Below are 8,816 nucleotides of genomic sequence, written 5' to 3'. Positions count from 1 at the left end.
CAAGTCACTTCAGAATTCTGCCTCAGTTTTCCCATCTGTGAAATGGGGGTAAACATACCTACCTCACTGGATGTTGTGAGGCTAAATTCACTAGTATTAACATACTAAGAGTTTTGAGTTCCTGAGAAGGAAGGTGCTAAGTGCAAAGCACAATACAGTTGTGGACAGTTTTCCATTTGAGCATCCTCTTGGTACCTTAGTGGTGTTGATCTCCATAGTGTAATTTCCATTTAGAACAATTTACCTATTGGATCGTCCGAGTCTACGGCTTTTTAGAGAGCAAATACTTCACTGTTCCTAAATAGAACTCAGTCCAGTTAATCTAAGTGAGGCTGTCATAAGCCACTACGATGATTTCCCCTACCTTAAGAGGTATCAACCTGAAGAACCTGCTTCACAAAAGTCACCTCTATTATTATGAACTACTGTCCCCGTAAGCCATCTGAGAGGACCCTTTTTTTACTCTTCCTCCTGCTCACAGCAGAACAGTGACTTTGGACAAAGATTTTTTTGCATGTTGGTACATGCCCTTCTGTACAAAGTAATAATGACTGGGCATATGCAACGAAGTGGCACTTTCCTGCTGCTCTTAATCCGATAGCTGATGTGGTATTGCATGCACCATTTTGCACACTCTATAGAAAACACACAGGTATTTAGCCACTGTAGATAAAGACAAAATACTGTATCAGGGACTTTGTTCTTTTTTAGAACCCTCTGGTTTTACGTCTGGTTTACATGCAGTCGTATATTTTTTTTTTTGCAGAACCTGTCTACTTGAGGACATGTCTTCAACTGTAAAATACTGTTTTCTGTGTTAAAAGTGTTTGCGTTCAGTCAATGCAAGATCAAGTATAAGAATCAATACACCAAAGAAAGCAACGTGTAGCCTTCTTGCTTTTAATATATTTGAAGAATTAGTTATCGCCAGACCTCCACCTTTCTGTCTCTGTAACATTCTGCCTTTCATTCCCACTTATGTTTTATAGATGAGTAGTATAGATTATTACAGCCTATTTATGTCAGTAATTTTAGCTGGATTTTAAAAAAAGAAAAAGTTGCTTTTAGTCCAAATAAACTCACGCACTTCTCCAGTTAAACAACTTTCTCCTTTACTTGTAATTTAGGTTTTCATCTCTAAAGTAATTTGAGTATATGTATATAGTAAGCAATTTGATGTTTTCTGAATATATATTCAGTATTTTAATTCTTTTTTTCCATATAACTCTCTAATTGAATAAGTACAAAGAGCTTATCACTGGCTGTCATGACTTTATGCAGTACACAAGCCATTAGGACCACCAGTGTCTCAGTCAGGATACAGAACACTGCTGTGGGATCCATGTGGTATCTGCTTGTCTAAGGTCAACTTAGGTAGGCAGCCTGAGGCACCCCGTATCCATACCAGCTTCAGCTGTGGCCTGCCTCCTCACCATACAAGTATCGTAGATGCTGCCATTCGAAATCAGAAGCCATCCTGTTAAACGGTCTGAAAGTCAAGAATTCTTTATTCCTCCTGCTCTTAAAAACAAGCAGGCATGGTTTTCATTAGGGTCTCTCTCCCAAGGTAGCTTCTATGTTAAATTCCATCTGTTCTTGTTAAAATTCTTCCTGAGAGAGGAAACTTCAAGGCCACTCTTCTTGCGACTGAGAGGACTTTTCTACTGTGTAACTAGTCGGATCAAAGGTTAACTTCTCACTGGTATAGGTACAGCCTGTATTTCCTATTGGCAGGTTTTTGTATGCTTAAGAACTTTTAAAGAAGCATGAGCTGACCTAAGTGCTTACACCCTGGTTTACTGTGATATCTTACATTTCAGGTAGGTCTCAACTTCTCACTCTTTAGTTAACTTTTTAGCTCAAACACCATCCTGTAACCAAAATCCATAAACAAATCTGCACCAAATTGCTTTTTTTTTTTTAAACTGATTAACATCTCTTTGGTTTGTGCAGAATTAATCTAACTTGTGTAGTATCACTTTTAGCGATTCCTGCACACCCAGGAGGCAGGAATCAAGTTGAAAAGATATCTGCTGCATCCTATTACAGTCTTAATTATGAGTCAGGATCTCTCCCTACATCATCTAATGTGGATTACCTGATCTCCAAAAAAATCAGTATTGAACAGAAATATAAGTTTGTAAGCCAAATCCCTCTACTTTTCTAATAACATCCCCAAGGAAGCTCCATAGAGTAAGAACACTGTAAGAAATGACACTATCTTAAACTGCTAGCTATAAACTGAAGCATGAAGAACCCTCGAGAACCTGTGGAGACTGATGCATAGAGTATCTGGACAAAAGAAATTCAGTTTTTCTATACTGAAAAACAAAGACAACATTTACTGGGCAGTTAAAAGTAATTTCTTTTTTGTGGTAACAGCAGCAATGAAATACAAGCATGAACTACGTTTTTAAAGTTTTGTCAAGAATGTGAGAAATTCTTTGTCTGAAAACTAAATGTTCTATGTGCTGTCATTTTTTTCATATAAAGTATAGAAAATATATATGGCTCAACAACAAAAAAAAACACAACCCCCTCAAAAAACACCCCACTTGCAGCCCTGGAGCCTGCTGTTGGTCTCTTACATTATCCACAGTTCTTACACCCATTCACACTACTAGAAAAAGCTGAAAACAGGACCAGAGTTTAGTAGATAAACAACCTTGCTTAGAAACCTCTGAAGCAGTTAGTGATTTTTATCTAATGTCAAAAAGGTCCAAGATGAGGATTATGTTCTGTCAGCTCAGTGCTGCTACCTAACCACCATTTCAGCAGCGATTACCTTCCAGCCTGTATGTCTTACAGTTGGTCACTGATCCAGGTGCACATCACACCAATTACAGTGTCTCCAAAATGCTGGCACAGGTGTTTCAGGTTACACTCACTAAACACAATGAAACTACTCTCAGGTGAAACCATCTGCAGGTCCTTCAATGCTAGAGTGAAGCTTAAAGACACAGCGTGGGGGTGGGGGGAGGGGAGACCAGGAAAAGGAGGATGAAGGATGTTCTGTCTTGGTGTAGCAGAATGCAGTTAAGCAATTCACGTTCTTCAAGCAAGCACTGACTTTTCTGGTTGCAAACAGGCTGCACTTCACTCAGTGGTGAGGAAAGTGGTACGCAGAGGATGTGAGAGCAGAGGGATTGATTTCTGGAACTATCACAGGTTAAGTGGCAGCACAGTCAACTGTGTAGCCTTCTGTCAGCTGTGCATGGGAAGTCTTCTAGAAGAATCTGTCTTGGTTTGCTCATGCCCATCATCTCACGTAGGCACCTGCAAGCACACAAAGCTGTTGTAAACATCACCTGGGCAGATGACAACAGTTGTTGTAGAGTCAAGACGTCTAACTGCCTGGTACCAGTAGGTTAGGAGCTTTGTTTATTTTAAGAAGGTTAAATATGGACAGAATGCAGAATGACAGTACCTAAAAGCCAAGAAGTATCATTTATTTACTAGTTTATGTGGAATTGTAAGGAGATCTAAATAACTACATCCTCAGCACATAAATGAATCTGTCTTCCCTCCACCAGGCCACCAGGAAAGACAAATAAAGCCCATCTCATTCGTATCATGCGGTCTGATTTTGTAACACCTGGGTTTCCAAGGCATGCCTCTAGCAATGCTTGAGCTCCCCCGTGGGAGCACCGTCCTTCAGGTACCCTCAGACGTGCCACAAGCACTTCTGTACCCTGCGCGTGGGGACCTGGTTTCTCCTCACTTGGCTCTTGAGCCTCCGCTTCCAGCCGCACTGGGCGCCCTCCCGCACGGCGGCCGGCAGCTCCCCGCCGGGACGCCTGAGGGGGCAGAAGGCGGGTGGGCGACGCGAGCCTCCCGCCCCCGCAACAGGCCGCCGGGAGGACCGGCCCCGTCCGCCGGCCACCTCCGCGCGGCGGCAGCGGGGCTCCTGGGGCTGCAGCCCCGTTACCTGCGGGTGCGGCTGGGAGCCGGCATCCCCGCTCCCGCTGCCGGGGGAGTCCGCCTCTGCCACACCCCGCCTGCCCGGCTGAGGTAGGTAGGTCGATCGGGAGGCCTCGACCCCGCTCTCCCCCCACGCCCCGAGGGTCGCTGGTCGCCCAGGTGGTCTTGATGAGCCGGACGGGGCTGGCGCGCCCGGCTCCGCACGGTGCTCGCCGTCGGGCGGGTCATTAGCCGGACCGGACCGAACGCTCCGCTGCTAAACTGGCATGGACGGGGCGGGCATGGAAGAGGAGCGGGTTCCCAAAGGGCAGGGTAAGGGCCGAGGTTGGGACGCCGGCTCTCATTAGTGACTCGGGAAGGGTTGGGGGGAGGTACCCGGCAATGAGCCTAATGAGCAGCTCCGGAGGAGGATAACGACCTCACCGTGCGGGCTGTGCTGCTGAAGGCTGGCAGTCATTAGCCCCTGCCACCCCTTGTTGCCTTGGATAGGTGGCTCTGCCATGCCCTGGTTCGGGGGAGGGAGGGAAGGAGGGAGGGAGGACCCGCCATCTTGACCGGGGTGCTTTTGGGGTGTTTGGGGCGATGGGCTGCTCTGCCTGTGCAGCCCTTGTGCCACCTTGCCACCTGGCAAGAAGGGGTAAGGGCTGGGGGCGTGTAGTCTGCCCTTTGTATCCCCCCCCGAGGTGTTCCCTGCTGCTTCTGGGTTTCCAAGCTGCTGGTGCTTCCCACCCTCACCCACAAGTTATCCCCCTTGCTGGAGCTTGTGTGTGTGGATCTGCGAAGCTGATGTTGCTCCCTTCCCCGTCTGTGTGTTCATGTTGCTTTGTACCAAGTGCTCAGAACAGTCTTAAAAGTCTTGCCATCGCTGTGCAAGTGGTCACCTTGTGCCAAGAAACTGCTAAGGAGGTGGTTGTGAGGAGAAAAAGAGGAATTTGCTTCTTGCTTGTGCCCTGTCAGCTGCTCAGGCATCCTGGACTCTAGATGTATGATGTTCTCAGTCAGTTAAAACCCCATCTAATTAAGGTTGTGTTTATCTGAAAGTAGAACAAAGCGATGTTTGGTCTGGTTGCTTGTCATACGAACCGTGGGAGGAAGGACTGTGCTGGCAGCTATAAAGGCCCGTATTCCTCTCTTTATTTTCATTTCAGGTCTTTTCTCTGGCAATACCAAACCGTTCTCAGGCCTTTGCTGTATGCTTGAGAAAGAAGAGACAGCAATTTACTTTATCTTGGAGGAATGTTCATGTAGATGATATAACCCCCCCCCCCCACCCCGGTGCCAGTCTCTCCCTCTGCCGCAGATACACGACGCACGCACAAGACCTTGGAATGTATTTTGTGATGTAAACACATACTGGTGTTTGAGTAAAAGTGAAAAGCTGCCTCAGATCAAAGCACCAAGCTGAAAATGCTGTTCCTGATCTGAGGCAGAGGGTGAGTGACAGCATGTCCGACACATGAAAATACTGGCTTTTGTTGGATAACGAGCGAGACAAGCTCAAAAGCAGTGAGAAGGATGGTGGGAAAAGGAATTATATAGAACATGGCCCGCTTTTGCCTAGCTCAGTTCTTGACCAACCTACCCCTGCATCAGAATATTTCATCCTTTTTAACAGCAGTGGAAACTGTTGCTGCTTAACAAGATCAAATTATTATAGTTGCATAGTTTCCTGCTGCTCTCTCTTTCCCCTGAAACTAATTCAGTTCTCTTAATCCTGTAAAAAGCAAATTAGAAGGTCTTGGAAGCAGCCTGGCGTCCCCTCGTACTTCCATGAGGATACTTCCATCTGACTGGTGTTGTGGGGTTCCTTCTTGATTAGCAATTAAGAAAGAAACATTGAAGCCGAAAACAAGCCCTTTACTTTGGCATAGCAGTAATCAAAAGTAGATCAGGGTGAAATGAAATTATTTTAGATCTTTTTCCCAAAAAATTAAACAGCCACATTTCTCTGTAGGAGTGTACAACTGAAATGCTGCCAACAGTCCACTCAAACTTTTCCTCTTTCCAGACAAGCATTTTTGGTTTATTATTTTACTACTTTTTTTTTTTAAGTAGCAGAAATGCCCCAGACTCACACATTCTGAGACAATCAGCAAGTTTTCTTCTTTTGGAAATACATTTGCTAGCTGGGAGCTGGGAAGCCATAATGCCACTTTATTACTCTGTTGCCTATTTTAATTATTTCTCTTGTTATGTTCTTTCTGACCTCCCTCCTGCTATTCAGTCTCTTTCAGTCTAATGCAGTTAAACAAATAAACTTACTTACAGTTAAACTCGTTAAGTCTTTTTCACTTACTTTTGTCCCCAGCCACCTATCTCATTACTTGTCTTGTAAGTCTGTTATTCTTAAGTGTGGTGGCTGAAAATGCAGAAAATTAATTTAAGGCAGTTGTTAGAAGTTTGTACATTTAATTGAGGATTTTTTGCTTGGTCAGCTTGAGTATGATAGAAAGAAACCTTTATAAATCAAAAAGTGATGTCAATAGTCAGATGATCACTGCTGATACAGCAGACCAGAATTTTGCTGGCATTTTTATTTTGCTCATTTTAATAAGGCGACACTTAGTGTCTTAGGAAGTCACTGATTTTTGTTCTGTTCCTTATTCCAAAGACCTTTGCTATCCCCAGTGCTGTTTTTCTGCTACTTTATTTGTAATGCACAGCCTTTCCCTTACTCTCCATGTCTGGAATTAGTTCTTCCTGTGGCTTATGGTTGGTTGTTTCTGCAGGCATCTTAACTCTCAAAATGAGGCTTTTCTCATCTCAGATGTTTCGATATTGCCATGTTGGCCTCATCACATTCCTTGCTGTTGCTTTCCTAGCAGCACTCTGTCCTGGTGACAGTCTCTATTTTCATCTCTTTAGTGGTTTTTCATTGTTGAATTTCATTGTGTAGTGTTTTCCTTCTCCCATGGCTAAAACTTCCCATCCAGGCACACCCTTTTCCTCATGCCACCCAGGCACATCTGGCTTAGGCAATGTGCACGTGGGCTGAAGGGCTGTTGTTTCTCTTTTTTCTTTCCCTTGTAGAGTGCAAGGAGGAGAAGGAGGACACGCTGCTGAATGCTGAGCACTTTGTGGTCCATGCTGATGCTGTCGGTGGGAACAGTGCATGGAGCAGCAGCAGTGTGCTATCTGCATTCCAAAGCACAGCTGCAAATGAAGAAGCTGTGAATGTCTCCGTAACAGGAGATAGGATCAGCCCCTTAAAGAAGGTGGAGGAAGATGAAAGATATTGCACCCTGCAGGCAACTGGGTCAGCTTCCCAAGACTCAGCAGCCCTCCATGACCTTGCTTTAGTGTGTGGGCAGCTGTCCGATTTCCATAGTGATGGAAAGGCTGTGCCCCCACTTTCTGCGGTTGGATTTGTGCAGGAGCCCACAGGTTGTTCAGGGCTGCATGAACTGTGTGAGAGCTGTTTTTCTGGTGGGATTGAAAAGGAGGCAAAGAAGAAAAGGAGTAACAACAGGAGCAGAACGCGCTCTGATGGAATCCCTGGGGACCTCTGCAGGCAGGATGTGTGTGGCCCAGCTACTTGCCAGTTGTCCCAGTGCGCTTCAGCCAGTGCTGCGGCTCAGCAATCCTACAAGTCTTCAGTCCTGCAAGCTGGACGTAGCCATCATGGGACCAAGGGAAAAAAGGGGTTACTTGAGCATCCAGGAATCCCGCCACCAGTCAGGAAGAAGTCGCGCACTTTCTATAGTGCAGGTAGATACTGGGGAAACCACTGGCAGACAGCAGCACTTGTAATGCCAGCGGCACTGATGTGTCTCTCACCGCACCGAAGGCACAGTGTGGAGGTGCTGAACTGCTCTAACTGACCTTGCAGTGCATTCTAGCCTGGTAGACATGTGAGAACTTCTTCCAATAAAGGTTGCTGAGTGCCTTGTGTTTGAAGCATCACTAGTGATGTGTCTTGGTTTACTATGGAAGAAATCTTTTGTTTATTTTTGTAATTTACTTTTAAAAACAATTATTTTTTAAGGTTGTGCAGGTATGTCTAAATATAGTATAGAAAATGTTCTGGTTGTTTTTTCCATGTCTTGTTTCTTTTGAGGTTTGTTTTTTTTTGCCTTATCACATGCTCTTCATCTCTCTCTTTGAACAATTTCTAGAGCAGCTAGAAGAGTTGGAGAAGATGTTCCAAGAAGATCACTACCCTGACAATGAGAAGAGGAGGGAGATCGCTGCTGTGATTGGTGTAACGCCACAGCGTGTCATGGTAACGCCTGTCTGGTAACGGTGCTGACCGTGGGTTCCGTGCAGAAGATTGACACAGGGAGAGGGACCAGGGCAGGGAGGAAGAGCTTGAGTAGGAAGGAGAGAGACACTTGTGAGTAACAAGGTAGAGACTGCACCTGCCTTGGCAAGAGAAGGAAGAGAGGTGACAGGGACGGACACTGCACAATTAACAATTAAAAATTAATGAGCAGGTAGAAGGGGTGAAGGAGATTAGAGTTAATCTCTTCATCTCGAAGATCATAGGCAACAAAGGAAACTGCAGACAGATAGCTGCAAACTGGGGTTCTCTTTCTGGTTGCAATGAATCTTGCAGATCCTTTGGAAGAAATGTTTCTTAAGGTTCGTTTTTTCTGGAAGGAAGGTTTCTGGCCTTATCTGGTGACGTATGGAGGCAGTCAATGCTGACTTGTTGCCTCTGTCCCCATGTGTCGATGGCTTTCTCTCTGAATGTGCCCTTTCTTTACGTTTATCAGGTCTGGTTTCAGAATCGCAGGGCAAAGTGGCGAAAATCGGAGAAGTTGAGTAAGAAAGACAACAAGAAACGCAGCACCTCATCGGCTCCGGCAGTGCCCATTGGGGCAGAAGGTTATGGGTGAGGGACTTTGTTTTCTCATTTCTCCACAATAGATACCTAATGTATTAAATCACTTCCT

This window comes from Gallinula chloropus, assembly GCF_964237585.1.
Source record: "Gallinula chloropus genome assembly, chromosome: 1".
Lineage (NCBI taxonomy): Eukaryota > Metazoa > Chordata > Aves > Gruiformes > Rallidae > Gallinula > Gallinula chloropus.
This window is presented reverse-complemented; position numbering follows the sequence as displayed.